The sequence below is a fragment of the Oryctolagus cuniculus genome, chromosome 7, assembly GCF_964237555.1.
Source record: "Oryctolagus cuniculus chromosome 7, mOryCun1.1, whole genome shotgun sequence".
Lineage (NCBI taxonomy): Eukaryota > Metazoa > Chordata > Mammalia > Lagomorpha > Leporidae > Oryctolagus > Oryctolagus cuniculus.
This window is the reverse complement of record NC_091438.1, coordinates 101,347,686-101,375,235: the sequence shown is the minus strand read 5'-3', so window position 1 is coordinate 101,375,235 and position 27,550 is coordinate 101,347,686. Positions and strand designations below refer to the sequence as shown.

Here is a 27,550-nt window from a genome sequence, read left to right as displayed (position 1 = left end):
TGTGGGCCTGCCTGAGATATGGGCATTCCATATGGGTACCAGTTAGAGACCAAGCTGCTCCACTTCTGATTCAGCTCCCTGCTAATGCACCTGAGAAAGCAGTGGAAGATGGCCCAAGTACTTGGGCCCTGTACCCACATGGGAGACCCAGATGAAACCTCTGGCTGCTGGCTTTCACTTGGCCCAGACCTGGCCATTGCTGCCATTTGGGGAGTAAATCAGCAAATCAAAGATCTCTCTCTCTCTCTGTTTATCTGTCTCTCCTCCTTTCTCTGTAACTCTGCCTTTCAAATAAATAAATAAAACTTTTTTTAAAAAATGTGCTTCAGGCCAAACCCCAGAAGTGTGGGAGAGCAGAAGAACAGAACCCTAATAAACAGAGAGATCACTGGGTGCCCTGGCACACATGCCTGGACATGAGAGAGCGAGCCAGTGAGGGTTGTCTGGGTCCTCTCCAGCCTCAATGAACTCACCCTGGGGTTCACAGAGGAGATTGGAAAGCTGAGTGCCAGAGAGACAGGTTAGGACCAATGTGACGCACTGACAGAGCCCAAGCCAGTGTCTGGAGGTTGTGGCTGAACCTTCAGCACCATCTGTGTCCGAGACAGTAACGGGGCTGAATGAGCCAAGCAGCCGTACAAGGCTCAACACATGCTGGGAAACAGTCTGCAGATTTCACCAGCCCTGAAACCCCAGGGGCTGCCAGCAGTCACCTACACCCAGGCAAGACAAAAATCAATACTGAGGAGGCCGGGAGGATCCACAGGGCAGGCCCGGCATTTTAGGTGGACAAGCTACCCCTCCCCAGGCCCTTATCTTGAGAGTATGTGATCTTTCTCCTATACACAGATGCCATCAAGGCTAAGGACAGGGGAAAGCTTGAATGAAAGAATACTTGCCTCCAAGAAACCGAGTGAGCCCCATCTGAGAAAAAATAGTGTAAATACCTTCAACCGCAAATTAACTATCATCTGTCTTAGCACCTTAGCTGTGGATTCTATTATTTTCACCCTAGCCATTGTGCTAGGGGCACTAAACAAATATGGTGATCCTCATTGTAGATCTATAAAAATGAACCTTTTTACCGCCAGTTTGATTCATTATAAAAGATTACCAGGAAGGAAACGGAAATGGTGCCTATGGTGACCAATTAAAAAAGTTCATCCTAATTCCAAGCAAGTTAGAAGTATATGTATATCTAAAGACAAATTAAGTCTGATAAAAGATGTAAGTTATGCTCTGTGATAAAACTTGTAATCAGAAAGAGTCAATCAAGGTCATATAGTTTTAGAGTTTTCATGTATTGAATCAGTGGAAGTCAGCTCAGATAAAAGAAAATCACAAAAGGCATTCGTGGTATACTACCAAATCAACAGTTGAGAAGGATTAAATAAGATTAACGACTATTACAAATGTAATTGTGTTGAGTAATGAATTTCATGATAAATCAATTTTTAGTCTATAGGATTTGATCTTTTCTGATTTGATTATATAAAAATTATATAAAATTATATAAAAATCTGGAGTATTCCCTAGCCCCTGCAGGTGTGGTCACTGTCCAGGGCAAAACACACGGCTAAGATGTGATTCCCTGTGGTCCTCACTATATTGTACAAAAATCCCACAACCACCCAATACAATAAGATTCAGAGTCAGTGGAACTCTGTCATGAGGATAATGATTGGATACCAACAGAAGCTATCGAGGATCTTTTATAAATCAGACAAATAAATTCAACATAGTGAAGGTCAATTCAATTTAGGATTCATTGTGTCTTTTTATGGGTAAGGCATTGTGCTAGGCATTAAAAGAAAGTCAACTCAGGGCAGGCATTTTGCATAGCAGCTTAAGTCACCACTTGGGATTCCTACATCCCATTTAAGTGTCTGGTTCAAATCCCAACCTCCACTCGAAATTCAACCTCCAGTTTATGTGCATCCTGGGAGGCAGCTGATGATGGCTCAAGTACTTGATTCCCTGCCAACCAAGGGGGGATACCCAAAAGGAGTTCTGGGCCTGACCCTGGTTGTTGAGGGCATTTGAGAAGTGAGCCAGTACATGGAAGATTTTTTTTTTTCTCTCTTTCACTTTCTCTGCGTGTGTGTGTGTGTGTGTGTGCGTGATGCCTTTCAAATAAAATGAAAATAAATAATCTGGATCTGATGAAAGTGGTTGAAAACCAGTTGTTTAAATATAAAATAGTACAGCAAATTATTTATTATTCAGTTTCTCACTTCTTAGTAATATAATTATGATCCCTAAGCAGAATGTTACTAAATTATCTGATATAAAGTAACCCGTATAAAAAAGCCATGTAAAAAGTTATGCAGTACAAGTACAGAATGTGGCAGAGATTGCAGTTGCTACATAGAATCCCGTTTTTCTTTCTTTACAACAGAGCCCTGGTTATTATCTGGGCACCTAATACACTGCAACCCCAGACACTGTCTATTAGGTATGACCATGTGATTATATTCTGGCCAACTATAAATGAACAGAAGTGATGAGATTTCTGGAAAATCTCCTTAAGGGAAAGAGACACACTCTTCTTTGTTTATTCCTTCCTGTTTCTGGCTGGTCAGTAGGCAGACTAATAGCTGGAACTGAAGTAACTATATTGGACCATGAGTCAGTGCAGTAAGAATGACAACTAGCAATAGCTTTAATCTCTGATAATCAAGAAACAGGCCAGGTCAGCCTTAGACTGCTTACATTCAGAATTGACCTAAGTCAGAGATAAGTTCTTTCTATGCTTCTTTTAGCCTTAGTTATTTTGCTTTCTTTCTCGAGTTGATTAAATCTAACACACTGATAAAGCCATCCAATCAGTCAGATTGAATTCTTAGCAGTTATCAAGAGAAAATCTATATAGTAGATTCTACACAGTAAAAAGAAACTACCAGTTTTTATAATATGTAGCCTAAAATGAAGTTAATTACCTAAAACTTTCTGTCCCCAAAGCTTCAGGAGTTGATGAGAGATTGGTTTTATTGGGCCCTAGCATGTATCATTCACAGACATTTAATGATGATTTAAATTGTTTCTCTATAACTTTCTTTTTTTAAAAGATTTATTTATTTATTTGAAAGTCAGAGTTACACAGAGAGAGAAGGAGAGGCAGAGAGAGGGGGAGAGAGAGAGAGAGAGAGAGAGAGAGAGAGAGAGAGAGGTCTTCCATCCACTGGTACACTCCCCAATTGGCTGCAACGCCCGATCTGCACCGCTCTGAAGCCAGGAGCCAGGAGCTTCTTCCAAGTGTCCCACTCAAGTGCAGGGGCCCAAGGTCTTGGGCCATCCTCTACTGCTTTCCCAGGCCATAGCAGAGAGCTGGATCAGAAGAGGAGCAGCCGGGACTAGAACTGGGATGCCAGTGCTTCAGGCCAGGGTTTTAACCCACTGCACCACAGTGCCGGCCCCTCTCTATAACTTTTTCGAAAATTGTATAATAACTTAGCGCTTTCAAATAGGTAAAGTGGCACGACATCACACAATGGAGTAATACAAATCTGTTCTCCCCCCACACTGGGTTTACAACACAGATAGCTGCATTGGAGAGAGCTCAGAATGAGAATCAGGAAAACTGGGCTTGAGTCCTATCTCACGGCAAACATGCAGAGGTTGCTTATATTTCTTTATTTTTAGTCTGTTTTTAACTTTTATTTAATGAATATAAATTTCCAAAATACAGCTTATGGATTACAATTGCTTTTTCCCTCCTATAACTTCCCTCCCACCCGCAACCCTCCCATCTCCCACTCCCTCTCCCATCCCATTCTTCATCAAGATTCATTTTCAATTCTCTTTATATACAGAAGATCAATTTAGTATATATTAAGTAAAGATTTCAACAGTTTGCACCCACATAGAAACACAAAGTGAAAAATACTGTTTGAGTACTCATTATAGCATTAAATCTCAATGTACAGCACATTAAGGACAGAGATCCTACATGAGGAGTAAGTGCACAGTGACTCCTGTTGCTGACTTAACAATTTGACACTCTTGTTTATGGCATCGGTAATCACCCTAGGCTCTTGTCATGAGCTGCCAAGGCTATGGAAGCCCCCTGAGTTCACTGACTCTGATCATATTTAGACAAGGTCATAGTCAAAGTGGAAGTTCTCTCCTCCCTTCAGAGAAAGGTACCTCCTTCTTTGATGGCCCCGTTCTTTCCACTAGGATTTCACTCATGGAGATCTTTCATTTAGGTCATTTTTTTTTTTTCCCCAGAGTGTCTTGGCTTTCCATGCCTAAAATATTCTCATGGGCTCTTCAGCCAGATCCAAATGCCTTAAGGGCTGATTCTGAGGCCAGAGTGCTGTTTAGGATATCTGCCATTCTATGAGTCTGCTGTGTATCCCGCTTCCCATGTTGGATCATTCTCTCCCTTTTTATTCTATCAGTAAGTATTAGCAGACACTAGCCTTGTTTATGTGATCTCTTTGACTCTTAGACCTATAAATAGGTTGCTTATATTTTATAAAGGCCTGGTTTCTTTATCTGTGGCTTGATGGTAATGATAATATTGGTTCCATTTCCCTCATAGGGAAGTTGGAATAAATTATATTAATGTATTTCAAAGTGTTATAATTGTTATTTAAATTATTTTGGTATTCAAGGGGAGAGATACTTTGTTTTCCATGTTCTGTATTTACTTATTTTTTTTAACTTTTATTTAATGAATATAAATTTCCAAAGTACGGCTTATGGATTACAATGGCTTCCCCCCCATAACGTCCCTCCCACCCGCAACCCTCCCCTTTCCCACTCCCTTTCCCCTTCCATTCACATCAAGATTCATTTTCGATTCTCTTTATATACAGAAGATCAGTTTAGTATACATTAAGTAAAGATTTCAACAGTTTGCTCCCACACAAACATAAAGTGAAAAATAATAGATGATTTTTTAAATGATGATGAAATCAGAGCAGACCTATTGTCATGTTTAATCCCAGTGAGAGTCAAGTTGGGAATTGATAATTTCTTCTTTTTTTTTTTTAACAGAAGATCAGTTTAGTATACATTAAGTAAAGATTTCAACAGTTTGCACCCCCATAGAAACACAAAGTGAAATATACTCTTTGAGTACTCGTTATAGCACTAAGCCTCAATGTACAGCACATTAAGGACAGAGATCCTATATGAGGAGTAAGTGCACAGTGACTCCTGTTGTTGACTTTACAAATTGACACTCCTGTTTATGGCATCAGCAATCTCCCTATGCACCAGTCATGAGTTTCCAAGGCTATGGAAGCCCCTTGAGTTCTCCGACTCTTATCTTGTTTAGACAAGGTCATAGTCAAAGTGGAGGTTCTCTCCTCCCTTCAGAGAAAGGTACCTCCTTCTTTGAAGACCTGTTCTTTCCACTGGGATCTCACTCACAGAGATCTTTCATTTAGGTTTGGTTTTGTTTTTTTTGTTTTTTGGTTTTTTTTTTTTTGTTTTTCTGTTTTGTTTTTTTTGTTTGTTTGTTTGTTTTTTTGCCAGAGTGTCCTGGCTTTCCATGCCTGAAATACTCTCATGGGCTTTTCAGCCAGATTGGAATGCCTTTAGGGCTGATTCTGAGGCCAGAGTGCCGTTTAGGACATCCGCCATTCTATGAGTCTGCTGAGTATCTTGCTTCCCATGTTGGATCACTCTCCCCTTAATTTATTCTATCGGTTAGTATTAGCAGGTACTAGACTTGTTTATGTGCTCCCTTTGACTCTTAGTCCTTTCATTATGATCAATTGTGAACTGAAATTGATCACTTGGGCCACAGCCAACATCCTATTGAATGGGGAAAAGTTGGAAGCATTTCCACTGAGATCTGGTACCAGACAGGGATGCCCACTCTCACCACTGCTATTCAATATAGTTCTGGAAGTTCTAGCCAGAGCTATTAGTCAAGAAAAAGAAATTAAAGGGATACAAATTGAGAAGGAAGAACTCAAACTATCCCTCTTTGCAGATGATATGATTCTTTATTTAGGGGACCCAAAGAACTCTACTAAGAGACTATTGGAACTCATAGAAGAGTTTGGCAAAGTAGCAGGGTATAAAATCAATGCACAAAAATCAACAGCCTTTGTATACACAGACAATGCCATGGCTGAGGAAGAACTTCTAAGATCAATCCCATTCACAATAGCTACAAAAACAATCAAATACCTTGGAATAAACTTAACCAAGGACGTTAAAGATCTCTATGATGAAAATTACAAAACCTTAAAGAAAGAAATAGAAGAGGATACCAAGAAATGGAAAAATCTTCCATGCTCATGGATTGGAAGAATCAATATCATCAAAATGTCCATTCTCCCAAAAGCAATTTATAAATTCAATGCAATACCAATCAAGATACCGAAGACCTTCTTCTCAGATCTGGAAAAACTGGTGCTGAAATTTATATGGAGGCACAAGAGACCTCGAATAGCTAAAGCAATCTTGTACAATAAAAACAAAGCCAGGGGCATCACAATACCAGATTTCAGGACATACTACAGGGCAGTTGTAATCAAAACAGCATGGTACTGCTACAGAAACAGATGGATAGACCAATGGAACAGAATTGAACACCAGAAATCAATCCAAACATCTACAGCCAACTTATATTTGATCAAGGATCTAAAACTAATTCCTGGAGCAAGGACAGTCTATTCAATAAATGGTGCTGGGAAAACTGGATTTCCACATGCAGAAGCATGAAGCAAGACCCCTACCTTACACCTTACACAAAAATCAACTCAACATGGATTAAAGACCTAAATCTACGACCTGACACCATCAAGTTATTAGAGAACATTGGAGAAACCCTTCAAGATATTGGCACAGGCAAAGAATTTCTGGAAAAGACCCGGGAGGCACAGGCAGTCAAAACCAAAATCAACTATTGGGATTGCATCAAATTGTATTTACTTATTTTTTAAGAGTTATTTATTTATTTTGAAGGTCAGAGTTACAGAGAGACAGGGAGAGACAGAGAGAGCAAGACACATCTTCATCAACTGGTTCATTCCCCAAATGGCTGCAACAACCAGTGCTAAGCCAGGCTGATATCAAAAGCTCCACCCAGGTCTTCCAAGTGAATATCAGGGGCCCAAACTCTTGGGCCATCTTCCATGGTTTTTTCCAAGCCATTGGCAGGGAACTGGATTGGATGTGGAGCAGCCAGAATATGAATTGGTACCCATATGGGATGCCGGGTTACAGGTAGCAGTTTTACCCGCTAAACCACAGTGCTGGCCCAGATTGTTACCTTTAAAAAGTGAGTCTTTCTGCCTGCATTAACCTCTTTTCTCTACTTTCCTACTTTCATTGTTCTATAGAACTTCACTTTATGTCTGAGTTTGTATGATCTACATGTATGAGAGTACTTAGAGTAAAAGATTGCTATTGGGAAAAACAACTGAAACAAATGTTTGTTTTGAAATTGGCATTTAAGAAGCATTTGGACAGACGTTGAGAATAAAAATAAGTTTATTAGTTAATTAAAGAAGACTATGTGATTAGAATCTGTCACTTACTGATTGAGATCCAAATACTATGTGCAGTAAATTCCTTTTAACTCAGAATCAAGTATACAGACATTTCACATAGTAGAATTTATTTTCATAGTATTGAACTATTTTCAATGGTTGTAAAAAATATTCTGTGGGGCCAGCGCTGTGGCATAGAAGGTAAAGCCACCGCCTGCAGTGCCAGCATACCAAATGGGTGCCAGTTTGAGTCTCGGTTGCTCCACTTCCGATCCAGCTCTCTGCTACAGCCTGGGAAAGCAGTAGAGGATGGCCCAAGTCGTTGGGTCCCTGCACCTGTATAGGAGACCCATACAGAAAAATCTCCTGGCTCCTGGCTTTGGATCCTTTGGATTGGTGCTGCCATTGAAGCCATTTAAGGAATGAACGAGTCGATGAAAGACTTTCTCTCTCTCTCTCTACCTCTACCTCTACCTCTACCTCTGCCTCTATGTAACTCTGCCTTTCAAATAAATAAATAAAATCTTAAAAAAAAAGTATTCTGGGTCTACAAAATAGCAAAGCACCTTCTGAATTATCAAAGTTCATTTTCTGTCAACAGCATCAAAGTATTTAACAACTGATGTAGACCTCACCACAATCAATATTTGCAATAGGAAAATTAATACAAAAAAACCACTAGATTATCCTGTGAAATGTTTACCTGAATGAGAATGTTCTAATTTATTTCAAAGGAGGTGAGATTGAACGTCTTGCTTGGAAGGAAGAAGGTGATTTGAATCACTGTCAAGAACTGCCTTCTGGATTGTGACTCTCCTCATAGGCTCCCTTTCCATGTGCCTCTAGGTGACCTCTAGCTGCCATTTGGTTAACAGTGGAAGTCACCTGGTTCTAACTCCACTCAGCCTGCCCCACACTTGTCCCATACCCACGTACACCCGTAGGACTCCTTTTTAACAGGATCTAGAAAAATGAGGCTTTTCAGGGGAATGAACTGGTGGCCTGACCTTGGCTTCACACCTGTAACATTACAAGGAACCCTGTAAGGGGCACAGCATTGCTTTGGCCTATTACACTTCAATTTCATTGCTCCCTTCTTGAAAACACATCCTTCCTCCACTCACCAGGAGCAAAACGACCGATGAGACATCTCTGCTCTTATTCCCTTTCCATACACCCCTCTTCCCTCATACACCTGCTCTGTTCTTCAAAACCTGATTTTCTTCTTTTCATCTCCACTTTACTCTGAGTCAGCAGGGAAGTGAGTAGAGAATGCATGTGGAGTGAGAAGAGAGAAGAAAATGGACAGGAGGGTGAGCACATGGGGATCCTGATGCCAGTCCTTTCTGGACACCACACGAGATTCACTCTGTTCTCTGTCTCTGAGGTGGGCCCAGAAGATAATTTTGAAAGGGCCACAGTTGTTTTGGGAACTTTTCTTCCTCTGAGACTTGCCCCTTCTCATCCCTCATGCCTGTCCAATGTTTCTGTAAAGATATCCTAATACCAATTTATCATTAAAGTGTGATTGTTTTGCATTTCATTCCTTTAAGGCCCTACGGAGTACCTGGAACTAATGGAAATAATTACTTTGAGATATTAAAGAGGAGTAATGCAGTACTGTGTCCTTATTACACAGATATTTTGTTTGCTTTCTAAGAGGGTCCTTCTATGTCCTTGTACAAAGGAATGAAAACTCTCGAATTTTAGGTCTTATGCTGGATCTTATAGGGATAGGAGAGTTTTTGGAAACCTTTAGAATAATGATAATAGCTCACATTTAGTTTTTACTAAATGTCAAGCACTGTTCTAAGTGCTTTTACATTTTAGCTCATTTGGTACTCACATCAATTTAGCTTATTATTTTACAGATGAAGATACTTATCTATAAAGAGGATGAATGGCATTCACAGTCATACAGGTAGTAAGTAAACGAACCTGGATTTGAGCCCACAAAGACTGGCTCCAGAATGTCTGCTCTTAGTGATCTAAATGACTGTCAAAAGCACCACCCAGACTGAAGTTAGTCTGGGAGTCAGAAGCCATGAGTTCTAGTCCTGGCTCTGTCTTAGGGAGCTGTATGACCTTGAAAAATCATTTAAACTCTGTGTCTTGTTTGAACTGAATTTACTGCTTATGTTCATGTACTTTTGAAGAATCAGTTCTTTAAATGAAATGCTAGTTAGATGCCTGACATGCATAACAGGAACAAAAAAGCGAGATTGTGAGCCCGGTCAACCAATAGTGTTCCGAATTCCCTCCATCACTCTTAACTCCTGACTCCACCTTACACACACACACCTACATACACACACACACGTGTGTGTGTGGGCATGCATGTACGTAAGCACGCATAGCAGTTCTCAAAGATGGGGTTCGTTGAAACCAGTGGAAAGCCTGTTGACTCAGTGACCTCTACCTCATTTTCTAGGTCTAAGATTCTATGAAATCAATTGTGTAAAGAAGATCAGCAATAAAAAAAAATATGGCCTCCTGTCTCCCATGACCTCAAGTGGAAAGAACCCAGGGTTAGCATCAGAGAAGAGGCAAAACTGGCTTAATAAGCAAAGACACTTGTTTCACCACTCTAGTTGATTGCCTCTGGAGTTCAAACAAATAGGGAAATAGCAACCTCAGTCTTCACCCTACACTATGAATCTCCCTTAGAAAACAGCAATGACAAATGCAGTTTTAAAGCACTTAAAAGTGACCACCACCCTGGAAGCCTTTGCTGAATGATCATCAATGCTGACTTCAATGCTATAGCAAAAATATGTCCAAAACTCACAACCTAAATAATTACAGAACTATTATGTGCAGAGCTCTGTGATTAATTCCATTGGATACTTGCAAATAAGTTTCATTAACCTTGTTTTTTCTGTTACTTCAATAAAAGTTTTCTAACACTGAATGTGGATGCTAGATCTGGGTGTACTTACTTTCTTTCCATTGCCAGATATTCTAAGAACGTCACTCCTCCTATTCTATACAGTAGAACACATCAATCTTCATTTATTTTTTAGGATCACTGTCCTACCTTTGCTATTTACCCACCCTGACACTCAAAAGAAAAAACAAAGCAGATTATATCGCAAATGATTTTTGTGCCTGTTAAAAGGAAAATGCCTAGAGAGAGAAAAACTTTGGTTTCTCTTTGAAAGGCTTCATTCGACATGGGGATGTTGGTAAGTAGGCCTCTGTAATAGGAACCAATTTTCCTTAAAGAGCTAGAGGACAACTGTGCTATTCTCACTTTCTGAAAAATTCACTAAGTACTGAAAAGTGAACTGGAGTTAGGCAGAAATATACACTTTGCACAATAAGGCCAAAACATCTAACCAGGCTGGACTGTCCTTTTGCTGAGGGCCGTTAGTAATCCTGAGGTGTGGTATAGGAGCATGGGTGAGTCTCTGAAGAGCTGTAAGTCTCTGAAGAGCAGAGACTTTCAGGAGTGAGTTTAGGGGGATGCTCACGTGTGCTTAAGTTTTTGAGATGAGTTACTTGCATGCTTTGCTTCTGGGCAATTTATTTTCTTGCTGTGGCACAGGATAGCAAGAGGCAGAGATTAGCATCTGAATATAAATCAGCTGAATAAATAAACGACAGTTGGAATAAGAGATAACTAGAACTGTTGGGGAAGCTGTGGACTAGTGATATGAGTACATGATAAGAAGCAGACTAGCCTCTAAGAGTTAGCTGATCAACACATTGGAGCTACCCGCGTGCTTCTCAACTCCTTTACATGTCAAAAAGAGGTGGCCATAATTTGCTTCTCTTCAAAGGCTCTCAGTTCTTGAAGGGGAAGGGTTTTTCACCCATCATCTGCCCCTGACTGCAGAAGTGTGATTAAACAAGCTGTGAGCAGGGATGTGGGACCGGAAGCTCAGCCATGCAGCGGAAGACTTCGCTGTGCCTTCCTGATGGCACTGGTCCTGCTGACTGCTGACACCCCACCCTCCTGCAGCCCAGCCAGTCACCTCTCAGCCTGCCCTTACCCAGCCAAGTCTGTTGCACAGCTAAACAAACGTGAAGACTGATTTCCTTTCTTATTACCTCTGAGACTTAACACAAAAGTAGAAATATTGGATTGAATGAAACTAATCACCTATTCCATTTAATATTCTGTCCAGTGGGGTCACCAAAGAACTTTTATTGAATAGGAAAAAGAACATTCAGAATGAATGTATGCTGAAAGTTTAGATGCCATCATCTCTCATTTTATTTCTTAATGATAATTAGCAGCTGTTTGTTGAAACATGTACTACATGAGGGTACTTCAAAAAAGCCATGGAAAATGCTATTAAAAGATAAGTTTTATATCCATGCATAATTTCTCATGATATGCATTTTCATAAACTTTTTGAAGATGCCTCATTTATTTAGTTCTTTCATTTATAAACCTTAATTATTAAAACTAAAATCCTTACTTGAACATCATTTTTGATTTGTACTACTTTGAGAGATCATCAAAATCAATTTAATAAATATTTCTATGTCTACTAAATGTCTACAGTTCAAAGCCTTCACTGACTTGGAGGCTGGAAGTTGGGAGGATAGGAAATGGATGGGTCTGGCACATTAAGATTAAAAAGATGTGGTATTCAGTCATTAAAAATAAAACTATGAAATCCTGTCATTTGCACCAATATGGATGGGACTGGAGGGCATTATGTTAGATGAAATAAGCCAGACACATAAAAATACATGTTGCAAGTTCTCACACAAAGAAGCTGGAAAAGTCAGACTTATAGAAGTAGAGTCCAGTAGTGGTCACTAGAGATTAAGAAGAGTTCGGGTCCCTGCCATGTGGGAGATCTGGATGAAGCTCTTAGAGCCTAGCTTCAGCTTGGCACAGCGCTGGCCATTTGGCCAATTGGAGAGTGAACCAGAAGACAGAGGATCTCTCTGTCTCACCCTTTCTTTAATTCTGAATTCAAATAAATAAACACATTTTTAAAAAGAATAATTCTGTTGCTCATTTAAAAACAAAAACAAAAATTAAAAAAATCCCTGTTTATGTAACAGTACTGGTTTCTTAAAAACTTCCATAAACATCTACTAAATCATTTGTTTCTGTATTTAAAAGTGCATCCTTTGAATAAAACAAAACACTAATTGTAATATTAATGGTCATCAATTTTGCTGGTTTAACTACCAGAAGATAACTGCTATAGTAATTTTTTTCTATTTTTATAAGCAACATTTTCAAAGAAGTTGTAAACTGATGAGACTTTGAACAGCAAAAAGAACAGCAAGCTTTAAGTTGAGATCCAATAACAATAGATGCATTTAGTTACACATAAAGCAGAAAATAAGCCATATAGGAAAAGATTTGAAAAAGAGCACTAACCTCAACAGCGAAATGCAGACAAAGGTTTTTCACACCAAATATTGTAGCCATTTTACAACAGTTTAGGTGCATAGAATCCTAGAATCCTGAGCTGGAAGAAGGTTAAAGAAGACCTTTGTACTCCTTCCTTCTAAGAAAACTCCAGTGGTTTCCTAGTATTTGCTTGAACATCTGTAGCAACAGGAAATTCACTACTTCCTGAGGCAGAACCCTTCCACCTTAAGCTGACTGGTTTGGCTCTTTAGGCTAAGTCCAACTCCTTCTGTTTCTGGCTGCTTCCCATAAGTCTTGGACTAGCCTTAAGGCCCATGGAATAAATTTCTATTGTATGAGACACTCCGTCAAACAACTGAGGGAATCTCACCATGATTCTTAAATGTATTTTCAGCTTTGAGAAGAAACTTGTAAAGACAAATATTTAAGAGAACATTAATCAAAATAATTACAATGGTTAATGGCAGAGTATAGGGAATGTGTCTTCAGATTTTGTGTTTTTCTTCATAGCTTAACTTTTATACATAAATATATGTTCCAGTTATAATGAAAAGAAAATGTAGATCTATGTACACTTTACAGAAACTCTTTAAGAACTAAATGTAATTACTAAAAATGGATAGAATTCATTCTGAAGAATCAGAACGTCTTGAATCTGGATTATGTGAGTGGTAGACCAATCTCCCCAGAGCCTAGACCCACACGATAGAGGATCATTAAAGATGTATGAATCCTGGAAGGCATTTGGTTCTGGTTAAGATTCAGGTTGGGCAGCTGACATTGTGGCATAGAAGGTAAAGCCTGCAGTGCCAGCATCCCATATGGGCGCCAGTTTGAGTCCCGGCTGCTCCACTTCCAATCCAGCACTCTGCTATGGCCTGGGAAAGCAGTAGAAGATGGTCCAAGTCGTTAGACCCCTGCACCAAATGGAGGACCTGGAGGAAGCTCCTGGCTCCTGGCTTTAGATCAGCACAGCTCTGGCCGTTGAAGCCATTTGGGGAGTGAACCAACAGATGGAAAACCTCTCTCTCTCTCTCTTTCTCTCTCTCTCTCTCTCTGCCTCTCTTTCTCTCTGCCTGTCAAATATTTAAATGAATATTAAAAAAAAAAAGACACAGCTTGGGATGCCTACAAGCCAAACCAAACTGCTGTGAGTTTCCATCCTAATTCTGCTCCTGATCGCAAGTTCCTGCTAATGTGCACCCTGGAAGTCAGCAGGTGGTGGCTCAAGTACTTTGGTCTTGCCACCATAGGAGAGACTCAGATTGAGTTCCCAGCTCCTGGTTTCAGCCTGACCCAGCTTTGGCTCTTGTGGGCATTTAGGAAATAAACCACTGGAAGGAAAAGCTCTCTTTCTCCCTCTTTTTCTCTTTCTCTCTACCTCCCTTTCAAATAAGTAGGATAAATAAATAAAAATTTTTGAGAAGATTGTGAATGATGAAACAAAACAATAAACTCTTCACTTCATCGGTGATCAAATCTACCAAATCTCACTTCTTCTTAAGCGACAGAGGATACATTGTTATTGTGCCATGAGTCCGAGGAGAAATCAAGTACTAAGAGGAAAAGAATCACTTCCATTGCTATTTAAACCAATGTGATGTCCTTTTTTATTGTCTTTCTCAGATGATTCACAATTTAAACATTTTCTGGTAGATGTACAATTTGGGACATGCTCAATCAGACTTGCCCCAAACGGTAGAGTTAGAAATGTGCCAGGGGATTCCACTTCAATCCCATCAAGGTTGCATATACCAATGCCATCTCACTAGTCCAAGTGATCAATTTCAGTTCACAATTGATCATACCAATAGGTCTAAGAATCAAAAGGATCACATAAACAAGACTAGTGTCTGCTAATACTAACTGATAGAATAAAAAGGGAGAGAACGATCCAACATGGGAAGCAGGATACACAGCAGACTCACAGAATGGCAGATGTCCTAAATAGCACTCTGGCCTCAGAATCAGCCCTTAAGGCATGCAGATCTGGCTGAAGAACCCCCCATGAGAGTATTTTAGGCATGGAAAGCCAAGACACTATGGCAAAAAAAAAAAAAAAAATTACCTAAATGAAAGATCTCTGTGAGTGAGATTCCAGTAGAAAGAATGGGCCATCAAAGAAGGAGGTACCTTCCTCTGAAGGGAGGAGTGAACTTCCACTTTGACTATGGCCTTGTCTAGATAAGATCAGAGTTGGCAAACTGAAAAGGCTTCCATAGCCTTGGCAACTCATGACAAGAGCCTAGGGTGATTACTGAGGCCATAAACAAGAGTGTCAATTTGTTAAGTCAACAACAGGAGTCACTGTGCACTTATTCCTTGTGTAGGATCTCTGTCCTTAATGTGTTGTTCAATGTGAATTAATGCTATAACTAGTACTCAACCAGTATTTTACACTTTATGTTCTGTGTGGGCGCAAACTGATGAAATCTTTACTTAATATATACTAAATTGATCTTCTGTATATAAAGATAATTGAAAATGAATCTTGATGTGAATGGAAGGGGAGAGGGAGTGGGAGTTTGGAGGGTTGCAGGGGGGAGGGAAGTTATGGGAGGAAAAAATGAATGTAATCCATAAACTGTACTTTGGAAATTTATATTTGCTAAATAAAAGTTTTAAAAAACATTTTCTGGTAGTTATATTTGCTGAGAATTTTACAGCAGATAAATAAATGACCTTAAGTATCCAGAAATAAATTATTGTATAATAAGTATAATAATTATTGTATAATAAGTATCTTGGTAAACTTATGAGAATTTTGTAATTGAAATGATGATGACAATACAATGATGATGAATAGCACCGTATGAATAACCTGCATTAATGTGGCTTGAATATATATTACCTTTTCAAATATTTACAGTCACCTTGTAAACTAGACTTTATTATTCCACTAATTATTTACAGATTAGGAAATTGAGCTGGTGCACAGAGGTTATATCAGTTTATATTAGATAGTGGCAAGAAAGCATTAACTAATTTGACCACATCCTATTTGAATCTTTTCAAACAAGACCTGACAGCTCAAAGTTTACTTCTTTTCCCAAGGGCCTCATTTCTGTTTTTTCTGGTTTCATGTTAGGTTGTTAAAAGGATTTACCTTTTTTTAAAGATGTATTTATTTTATTTGAAAGGCAGAGTTATAGAGACAGAAGGAGAGACAGAGACAGAGACAGAGAGAGACTCTTGCGTCCCCAGATGACTGTAACAGGTGGGGCTGGACCATGCTGAAGCCAGGAGCCAGGAACTTCAACTGGGTCTCCCATGTGGGTGCAGGCACCCAAGGACTTGGGTCATCTGCTTCTTTTCCTAGGCTCATTAGCAGGGAACTGGATTCGAAGTGGAGCACACTGGATTCAAATCTCTGCCAGCATTGCCAGCTGCAGTTTAATCCACTATGCCCCAAAAAGAACTTTTCAAAACACCTCTTCTATGCTACTGGAACCATTTCTCATAAGAACAATACACTTTAGCAAAACAAAAGTTCTTCATTTTGTTGACTTTTATTATTTCTTCTGCTTCTTTGAATCTTTATCTTTTATCTTTGAGAAGTTTTCAGAAAAATTTGTATGCTTCTGAGGACACTCAGCCTCAGCTGGAAACTGAGACTTCTGAGCTTGATTTTAATATTAATAATAATAATATTATATGTAATTATAATATTAATAATAATAATTTATAAAAACATATTCATGATCATTTATCAAATTCTGATTAAGTGCCAGGCACCAGCTAAGTATTTACATGCATTATTTCATTGAATGCTAGCAATAAATGTGCATTTAAGTAAAATTATTATCTTCATTTATAGTTAAACAAATTGAGGTTAGAAAAATATATGTTAATTTGATTAAGGTCTGCCAACTAATAAATTAGAACTAGCATGTACCACCTCCATGCTCTCAAACACAATGGTATATGTTTTGGTCTTCAAAAACTATATTAAGAATGAGTACAGGGGTCAAAATGTCTTTTTCCACATTACCAATATGGTTTATGGATTCCTTCAGTCATTACTACTGGTGTTGTAGCCACCATTATCACTACTGAAGAAACAACAATGCCCCCTCTGTAGTTAGTGTACCCACCACTCTTCTGGAAGATTTACATATATTACCTCGTTTAATCCCCCCCGTTACCCTGTATTTTTTTTAATAAAGACATATGTTGCTGTGTTAAGTTCATTCTGAATAAATGTCAGTTGATTCTGATTTGCCTGAGAGCTATTGATCATAGTTGTATTGATATAGAAATAGTCAATAGACAATGTAAAAATGAGACCAATGTTTCAAGTTTAGTTAGCAATGGATGGGCTGCCTTTTGAACTCACTTAGTGACAATAGAACTTGAGTTTTGAAGATGCTAAGAGTTTATATTCCCTTGAGCAAATTATCCTACCTGTTCTAATCAGTCTGACCAATGGAACCCAAAGAACAGCCAGTTGAAGAGGAAATTGGCCAATGGATCAAATTTCAAACAGACCAAATAAATTTTGACTGTTAGCAATGAGGGAAGGAAGACTCAAAAACAGGGGTAGGAGTTCATTCTCATTCTCAAAGATGAAATCGACTCCACTCTGAAGTCACGTTGTATTTTTCAGGAAGAAGATAGAGCAAATATCAAAATTAAGCCTGGAAAGATGATAAACAGAATGACTTCACTGCTGACAAAGAGCCTGCTCTCCTCTGTTTTGTCCTGAATTTCACCAATTCTCCTAGGAGTCCTTCTTAATTAGGAAGCCCAAGTACCTTTTGCTTGTCAGCATAGTAAGCCACAGAGGAAATATAAAAGGAAAACCAAAAAAGAAATGAAAAACAAAAAGGAGGAATATGTAACTTTAATAATCCAAATCATGATAAATTCTTAGCTTCAGCAAAACCCACAGGCCTGGGGAGGGGGGGGAGCACAACCTTTCTTTGAAACTGTCTTCTGCCAGGGAGTCAATACTCTCCATGGTAGAAGTGGTCCTGCTCTACCAAAGAATAGTGTGCACACATCCAGGTTGGATATATGGGCAAATTCTTGTTGAGCATCTTGTTTGCTGAATCCAGTCAGCACTGTTGGAATGCTGACTCACTACTGTTGCCCAAGATGGTCTGTGGCTTTGGAAAATGCTCAGGTATCAATAATGGAGCAGTTTTGTGATGGGGCTGTCGAGGAGCCGTCAGAGATAATCTTAAAGGTTCAGAAAATAATCACAGCAGTAATTCTTTGTTCAGGGTTACATGATGATTATAGTTTAACCTGAAATCAGGTATGAGCGACACCTTCACTTCTCAGTAACTGTAGACTCAGTCAAGCGATTTACCCTCCATGAACCTCTCAGTCTGCTCATCTGAAAAGCGGTAATAACGCCTCCTACCACATGACACATGTACATGTCAGTCCTCATAAAATGACTTCCCTCACTCTTGTTTTTATCACTAGTGTTGGTATCATTCATGATTTTTATAAAAGCAATCTCTTTCCATTTCTAGATGCTTGGTTTCTTCCAGCCTTTCTTATTAAGAAGGCCGTGCTGGGAAGGGAGGAGTGTCAAAATGAGTGAATAATTCAAGACTCACCAAAACACGGGGTGCAGAGAACAGGGTATCTCATTAAAGAGACACAAAAGGACAAATAGCAGAGAGACCCAGAAAAATGTTGGGCTCCAAAGACAGCAAAAATTATCAGATTTAAGCACTTGGAAAAACTTGAGGTTTATTCATTGCCTCAAAGAAAGCTATTAAAACCGAAAATTGGATGAGTTTTTAACTCCAGAATAAAAGAAAAGGAAACACAACCACAGTGCTACTCACTCAGCAGTGAAGGACATTTACAGTCATAAAAGTACAAATACCAAATATTGATTTGACAAAGGTTGTGTTGCAGCAGTGATGGAAGAATGAGAGAGGGGAGAGTTAAATCCAGTAAAATAGAAAATCGACATGCAATGTTGAAATTAGAAAAACGAAGGGACAGAAATACAAGCATACTGTTTGGAGATATGGTTGAGAGCAGCATGATGCTCAAGGTTAGATGAGGACTGTGGGTTTCATAGGATTTTGGCATTACTTGAGTTTTAGAGACATACATCATGTTTTACTAAAAATGTGCTTAAGAAAAACTTCATTTTAGAAAAGGAGCATGTGTTTGAGGTTTAATGGGCATCACACATGCACACACATGCTAATAAGCTCAAGTATATGCAAATCTACAGGACCTAACCTTTATGATATATTTCTTGAGTCATAAATAAATAAACATATGCCACAATCTAACAACTAAGAACATAGGACTTGGGACAGCATAGGCCCTGTGTTCAAGGATCTGACAATTTGGTTAAGAAAAAGATTAATTTTGTAGAGCAGGGAGGTTGGGAACCTAAAATTTCTTTTTGAGGAAAAAGAACAGAAACATGTCATGGACCTTACTATCTTTGTCTCCTGGAGGTTTCCTATGAGCTCTTTTCCAAGATTTAAGAAGGAAATAGCTTATCTGTGCTTAGTCAACGAGACAAGCTTCATGACATTTCCAGAGAGAAAAGAGAATCATGAATTTCCAGTTGGAAGCCTCCACATAGATCCATCAACCCCTTATTTCGCAGAAGAGGAACTAAATCTTAAAGAAGTTTTGTCGGCTGACGCTGTAGTGAAGTAGGTTATGCCTCAGCCTGCAGTGCCGGCATCCTACGTGAGCACTGGTTCCTGTCCTGGGGCCTCCTTTTCTGACCCAGCTCTCTGCTAATGGCCTGTGACGTAAGTGGGAGAGGGCCTAAGGGCTTGAGAACCTGTGTCCATGTGGGAGACCTAGAAGAAGCTCCTGGCTCCTGGCTTCGGCCTGGCTCAGCTCTGGCCATCGCTGCTATTTGCAGAGTGAACCAGAGGAAGGAAGACCTCTTTCTCTGTCTGTAACTCTGCCTTTCAAATAAATAAGTAAACCTTTTAAAAAAAAAATAAAAATAAAAAAGAAGTTATGACTCTTTCTCAGGTTCATAAACCCCATCTGGACCACAACCAGGCTTCTATTAGAAGTGAATGTGTGATTGCTCAATATTAAATTGGGAAAATGGTACTAAACTTGTCTGAGATGAGGATAATCATAATTAATTTTCTAATATTGTTCCACTAATGAAATGAGCATAATAAAATAAATAACATTAACCATTTGTACAGTACTTTCAAAAGCACATTTACCCTCCCTCATGATTCGTTTAATCCTAATAATTTTGTGCTTATGAGAAATTTCAGTTCAGATAGGTTCATCAATTGTCAAGGGAAAACAACCATTGAATAGCAAGTGAGATTATTGAAACTAGGTATTCTGACTCTTTGTCAAATATAGACTTTTCTTTTTCATTATGACAAACAGAAGCATAGAGAACATTTTTGTGAAATGACTTTATTTGAAAAATACTTTAAAAATATTTTAGGGATGAGCATTTGGCACAGCAGTTAAGATGCCTCTTGGGACCCCTGCATCCCAAATCAGAGAGACTCCATTCAAATCCCAGCTCCATTCTGTATTCCACCTTCCTGCTAACCCACACTCTTGGAGGTAGCAGGTGATGGTGTGAGCGCTTGGGTCCCTGCCACCCATGGGAGAGATCGAAATTCCAATCCTGGCCCCTGACTTTCCCCTGGCCCAGTGCTAGCCATTGTGAGCATTTGAGAAGTGAACCAACAGATGAGAGAGCTCTGTTTCTGTTTCTTTGTCACTCTGTCAAATAATAAATAAAATAAAATAAAACACACAGATAACGAAAATTTTAAAAATAAATAAGGGGCAGGCATTGTAACACAGTTAGTGAAGCTACCACTGAGACATCCCATCCCATATCAGAGTGTCAGTTCACATCCCAGCTGCTCCACTTCTGATCCAGCTTCCTACTAATATGCCTGGGATGCAGCATTGATGGCTCCAACACTTGGTTCCCTGCCAAACCATATCACCCTTGTCGGAGACCTAGACAGAGTTGTGAACTCCTGGTTTTGGCCCAGTCCTGGCCGTTGTAGCCATTTGGGCAGTCAATCTGCTGATGAAAGATATTCTTTCTTTCTTTCTCTCTCATTTTTCTTCTTCTTTCTATCTCTCTTTCAAAAAAATGTTTAAAAATACACATTTAAAAAAATAAATTACACATTTATAATTTCTTATAAAATAAATGAATTAGTTCAACTTCAAATTTTTCTTAATGATATTCAAAATAAACATTGTGGAGGAAAATCTGGGATAAGCACAAGAGCCACAGATGTCTAACTGGGACCATCCAACATTTAAGGCAGTGGTTTTCCTTGGCAATATATCAATATCAATTTTAGCTAAAATATAAAAATTGATTTTGTGACCATAATTCTTAAAATAAAGGTTAGGACAAAAACTTAAATAGCCAAGCAATGTTGAAAATAAATAACAAAGCGAAGTTGATTTTTCTCTAAAAATGGCCTTTAATAGATCTTCCAAGGAGAGTTCAGGTCAATGACTCATGACAATTAATTGCAATTTCATACACACACTTCTGCAGCTGTCCAACTTATACACACACAACCAGAGTGTAGGATGCTTTAGTATCAAAGAGCTGTTTTTTACTGACAAATAGTTAAATGCTTCAAGATTTCCTTTCTTTCTATCTTTCTCAGTAAGGCAGTAAGAGAAACGTAAAGACAAATGAAATTACTTGCTCCACACTTTGCCCTCTAGAGAAACAAAGTATCACCATCAGGTCAGCATTTTGCCTATGGCTTTAGTAAAAATATCTGTAAGGACCAGCACTGTGGCATAGTAGGCTAAGCCTCTGCCTGTGGCCCTGGAATCCCTTATGGGTGCCGGTTTGTGTCACAGCTGCTCCTCTTTTAATCCAGGTCTCTGCTTATGGCCTGGGAAACAGCGGTACAAAATGGCCCAAGGGCTTGGTCCTCTGAACCTGCATGGGGGACTGGGAAGAAACTCCTGGCTCCTGGCTTCGGATCAAAGCCTGCTCCAGCAGTTGCAGCCATTTGGTGAGTGAACCTGAAAATAGAAAACCTTGCTCTCTGTCTCTTCCTCTCTCTCACTGTAACCCTACCTGTCAGATAAATAAATAACATCTTTAAAGAATATATTTAAGTGTATGCCTTGCACTTACTCAGACTTTCAGTAAATAAGGCTCTCCCTGCTGCCTTTGCAGAAATGTAAATGTGTGTGTGTGTGTGTGTGTGTTGTAGTAAGTCAAGTTACATTCTAACCATGTAACTATCATCTATATAGGAGATTGTATTTTTCGAAAACAAGTGAGTTTTTATACCAGGGGATTCCAATTCAATCCTATCAAGGTGGCATGTACCAATGCCATCTCACCAGTCCCAGTGATCAATTTCTGTTCACAATTGATCATAATGATAGGACTAAGAACCAAAGGGATCACATAAATAGTGTCTGCAAATACTAGCTGATAGAATCAAAAAGGGAGAGAATGCTCCAACATGGGAAGTGGGATACGCAGCAGACCCATAGAATGGCAGATGTCCTAAACAGCACTCTGGCCTCAGAATCAGCCCTTAAGACATGTGGATCCGGCTGAAAAGCCCATGAGACTATTTCAGGCATGGAAAGCCAAAACACTCTGGGGAAAAAAAAAAAAAACTAAATGAAAGATCTCTGCGAGTGAGATCTCAGTGGAAAGAATGGGTCATCAAAGAAGGAGGTACCTTTCTCTGAAGGGAGGAGAGAACTTCCACTTTGACCATGACTTTGTCTAAATATGATCAGAGTCAGTGAACTCAGGGGGCTTCCATAGCCTTGGCAGCTCATGACAAGAGCCTAGGGTGATTACTGATGCCATAAACAAGAGTGTCAATTTGTTAAGTCAACAACAGAAGTCACTGTGCACTTACTCCTCATGTAGGATCTTTGTCCTTAGTGTGCTGTACATTGAGATTTAATGCTATAACTAGTACTCAAACAGTATTTTTCACTTTATGTTTCTGTGTGGGAGCAAACTGTTGAAATCTTGACTTAATGTATGCTAAACTGATCTTCTGTATATAAAGAGAATCGAAAATGAATCTTGATGTGAATGGAAGGGGAGAGGGAGTGGGAAAGGGGAGGGTTGCAGGTGGGAGGGATGTTATGGGGGGAAGCCATTGTAATCCATATTCTGTAGTTTGGAAATTTATATTCATTAAATAAAAGTTTGAAAAAAAGAAGTGAGTTTTTATTAATTTTTTTAATAATTACATATCAAATATCTTTTGCTGGCCCAGCACAAGGCAAATACGTCATTGGATAAATTGTATTTTTAACAAGAAATTGTCCTGTCACTTTCCCACCTGTTTTTCTATTGTGTAACCTGTATTGCTCCTTTTCTGGATTATAGTGTTTTGTTTCTTATTCTCATATGATGGAAACTTCTTACATGATTGCAATTCTTGTGATAAGTCTACCTTTGTTTTGTCGGTTTACTATTATGAGTGTAGAATGAGATGTCAAGGAATTTTGGCATTTAGAGGAAAATGATTATGTTGATTTGGTTCCAGTTTTAGGTTTTAGCTTTCTAACCAAACATGGAAGCTCATGCAATTTCTTGAATTATAAATACTCTCTCATAGCAATATTTCTTGTGTTCATAAATTCCCAAAGATCTATAGAGAAACTCAGGATGTCTGTACAATTTCATACATTGTACAACAGTTCTCTGTGCTTTGGGTGGGGAGAGGATCCATAACTTTCATCAGAGGGGTCTTTGATTCTCACAGGGGTCCCAGTTCCAAAGTGATTAAGATCCAGTGTTCTTTAGGGCACTTTCAAAATAAATCTAATTTCAAGAGGCCTCGACTGGTGAAGTTTTCAGAATTATTTTCTCCCAGTGTTTTTTTCAAAACCAGATTCAACCAACATTGTACCTTATAGTCAAAGCCCTCATTTAAAAATTACATCATGGGGCAGGTGTTTGGCCTAGCACTTAAGATGCCCCTGTCCTATATCGAAGTGTCTGGGTTTGATTCTTGGTTTCACTCTCAATTTGATAGTGCAGACCCTGGAAGGCAGCTGGTGATGGTTCGGGTAGCTGGGTCTCTGCCACCTACATGGGAGACGTGGACTGAGTTCCTGACTCCCTACTCCTGCCCCGGATGTTGCAGGTGTTATGGAATGAGTTAGTGGACAGGAGTGCACAAACTCTCTCTCTGTCTCTCTCTCTCTCAAATAAAAATACATCATAATAACAACAAGAATAAATGATGATTATTCATGGTCCTTTCTTACTTGGTCTCAGAAATTTATAGTTATATAACATACCCTTGTTCTAATTTTACTACATTGGTCAGATTTGGATTTTAAGTTTTTTGGGAATATCATTTTCCCATTTCACTTAAATAAGAGGTTTAACTAGTGTCAGTTACAGAGCTATTGACTTGAACTCTGTTATCAAAATGTATGGTAATAGGGCCAGCGCCGCGGCTCACTAGGCTAATCCTCCACCTTGCGGCGCCGGCACACTGGGTTCTAGTCCCAGTCGGGGCGCTGGATTCTGTCCCGGTTGCCCCTCTTCCAGGCCAGCTCTCTGCTGTGGCCTGGGAAGGCAGTGGAGGATGGCCCAAGTGCTTGGGCCCTGCACCCCATGGGAGACCAGGATAAGCACCTGGCTCCTGCCTTCGGATCAGCGCGATGCACCGGCCGTAGCGTGCCGGCCGCGGAGGCCATTAGAGGGTGAACCAATGGCAAAAGGAAGACCTTTCTCTCTGTCTCTCTCTCACTGTCCACTCTGCCTGTCAAAAAATAAATAAAAAATAATAATAAAATGTATGGTAATAACTGTACACCTGAGGAATGGCAGACTGGGATCAACTCAGGAAGCCAAGATCTTTATCAAGAAACATCTGCTCAATATTTGAATACCCTCTGATAAAAATCTTTTTTCAGATAAAATGAAGCTTCTACAGTTCTGTTACAAGAACCAATTATGCAAAAAACCTATTAAAGAGAGAGTTCAGTAAATTAGTCCTCTCATACTAAGGCACCAGTCTGGAAATGTGTACTTAATTAAAAATAATTACAGCACATTTTTAAAGGTCCTGGGAGAAAAGGACTCATTTTCAATATCCCTTTGAGAGACATCTAACCCTAGGGCCTCTTATCAAAAACAGAATAGGGATTGGAGGCATCAAGAGAAAGATGATACTGTCTAAGAAATCGTACCTCCTGGTCTGTGAATAGGTTTATGTGATTATGGAAGCCGATCAAGGCCTGTGGTGATCCAGGCTTTGTTATAGTGGTAGCACGACATTTTTGTGCAGACACACACTGGCATCTCAGTGGCTGCTGCTTTGGGAAATGCCAGAATGGTGGCTTTCAGGACAAAGACCCCACACATGTCCTGTTCCTGCAAACCGTGCATAGCACCTGCTTGGTTGCCATGGCCTCTGCACTAGGCAGAGGTTCTGAGCATTTTTGTTGTTGTTGTTGTTGTTATCACAATTAGGGAGGCATTACTGGCATTTAGCAGATAAAGGCAGGGATACCGATAAAAAAAAAACCTACAGTGCACAGAACAACCCAGTACAACAAAGAATTGTCTGGCTCAATGTATAATGAGTATCAAGGTTAAAAGACCCTGCTCTTTTTTAAGGTTTTAAGTCTTGCCTATTCTGAGATGTTGTAGAGTTATGTTCTATTCAGATCCACATTTTTATAGACCACTGGAACTTTGTCTGCTTGAAAGCCTTGGAAATAGTAGAGTTTTTTGTTTTGTTTTTTTAAGATTTATTTATTTTCTTCAAAAGGCAAAGTTCCGGAGACAGAGAGAGATAGATAGAGAGACACAGAGAGAGGGAGAGAGAGAGAGGAAGTCTTCCATCTGCTGGTTCACTCCCCTGGTGCCTGCAATGGCTATCTTCCATGGCTTTCCAAGGCCATTAGCAGAGAACTGGATCAGAAGCAGAGCAGTTGGGACTCGAACCAGCACCCATATGGGATATCAGTGTTGTAGGTGGCAGTTTTACCTGCTATGCCACAGTGTTGGCCCTGGAAATAGTAGTTTTTAAGAGAATAAGTTGAGGGGCAGATTTTGTGGTACAGTGGGGTTAATCCACTACTTGGTACACTCACATCCCATATCAGAGTGCCTGGGTTCAAGTGCACTCCATTCTGCATTGCAGCTTCCTGCTAATGCACACCCTGGGAGGCAGTAGGTAATGGCTCAAGTGCTTGTGCCCCTGTCACCCAGCTGGTAGACCTGGATGGAATTCTTGGCTCCTCACTTCAGCCTGGCCCAGCCTCAACTATTGTGGGCATCTGGGGAAGTGAATCATGATATAGATCTCTCTCTCCATCTATCTACCATCTATGTATCTATCTATCTATGCATCTATCTATCTATCTATGCATCTGTCTACTTATCTATCTATCTATCTCCATGTATATATTGCTCTTCCTTTCAAATAAATAAAAATACATAAGTAAATATTTAATAATAGGATGCATTGAGAAAATATCCTTCTAGGTTCACACCTCCTCCTTTGTTCAAGATGCAGATCAAATGTCACCTGCTTGTAGGAAATATTTCCCATTTTAGTGGCACATTCTCCACATGCTCGTGTGCTTACTCTAATGGTGATCAAATTACACTCATCTCTTGGTATCTATAGGGGATGGGTTTCAGGAATCCTCAGAAATACAAAAACCTGTGGATGCTCAAATTACATATAGAATTTGCATGCAACTGCTGTGCATCTCCCTGTATGTCTTAATTCACCTACAGACCACTTATTATACCTAATACAAATTAAGGCTATGTAAAGCTGTTTTCCTATATTGTTTAGAAAATAATGACAAATTAAAGTAAGGTTTGTCAGTGTTCAGTGCAGACACAAACTTTTTCAAATATTTTTCAATTCATGATTGGTTGAATTCATGGATGCAAAACCCTCAGGTATGGAGGGCTGACTATATTTCCTATTTCCCTGACAGATTATAAATTTGTTGAAAGTGTATCTTATTAATGCTCATGTCTTAGCACCTACCAGAGCCTGACACATAATAGGTACATGCAGAAAGAAAGAAAAATAAAGCTTTAGGGAACTGGTTTGAATTCTCTGTACCCAATGCCTAGACTCAATTTAATCAAGCATTTCTTAGCATGCAAAATGGTTTCAAGGATATCTGACCCCATGCTCTCTGAGGACATGAAACTGAGGAATGTCTCACCTTTAGCCTGCAGGTTCACCAGTATGGTGGTAGAGATTTCTGGACAACCATACCCATAATAGCCTGAGTTGTTTTACAAAGAGTGTGGAGATCATAAGATCTAATCCGCAGCCTAAAATGGCCATGTGAGGAACCAGAAACACGGTTCTCCATAAAGGCTTTTACTTAGGAAGAGGGAGGACAAGCTCAATGTGCTATTTTGTTGTTGTTGTTGTTAATAAATTTGCCTTTGCAATCTAGATTCAATAAAACTCCTCTCTTCACTGAAGAAAAGGAAGAGTGTCTCAAATAAACACAAGGAACAAGTTGGTAGGGCAGCCAGCATTCGTCACCACCATTAATCAGCTCACACCAATATCCAGGTATTGTCTGTTAAAGGGTCTGATGCTGAGCAAGGACAATTTTTTATTTTAGTCACCTGCAGATTAAACCAGAATCCACAAGAAAGGGTGAAGAATTACCTTTAAAAAGTATAAATATGCTTGAGTGTTAAAAAAGAATAGTCCAAGGATTACAACATGAAGTGTCATGTTGAAAATGGAAGAGAATTTTCTCAGATTTATAGCAAATCAATAATAGTGTG

General features: G+C 39.4%; 1 protein-coding gene across 6 annotated transcripts in view; it reads right to left on the bottom strand.

Moving 5' to 3' along the window:
- Positions 1 to 27,550, bottom strand: part of PTGER3 (prostaglandin E receptor 3) — a 190,013-nt gene that overhangs the window by 117,076 nt on the left and 45,387 nt on the right.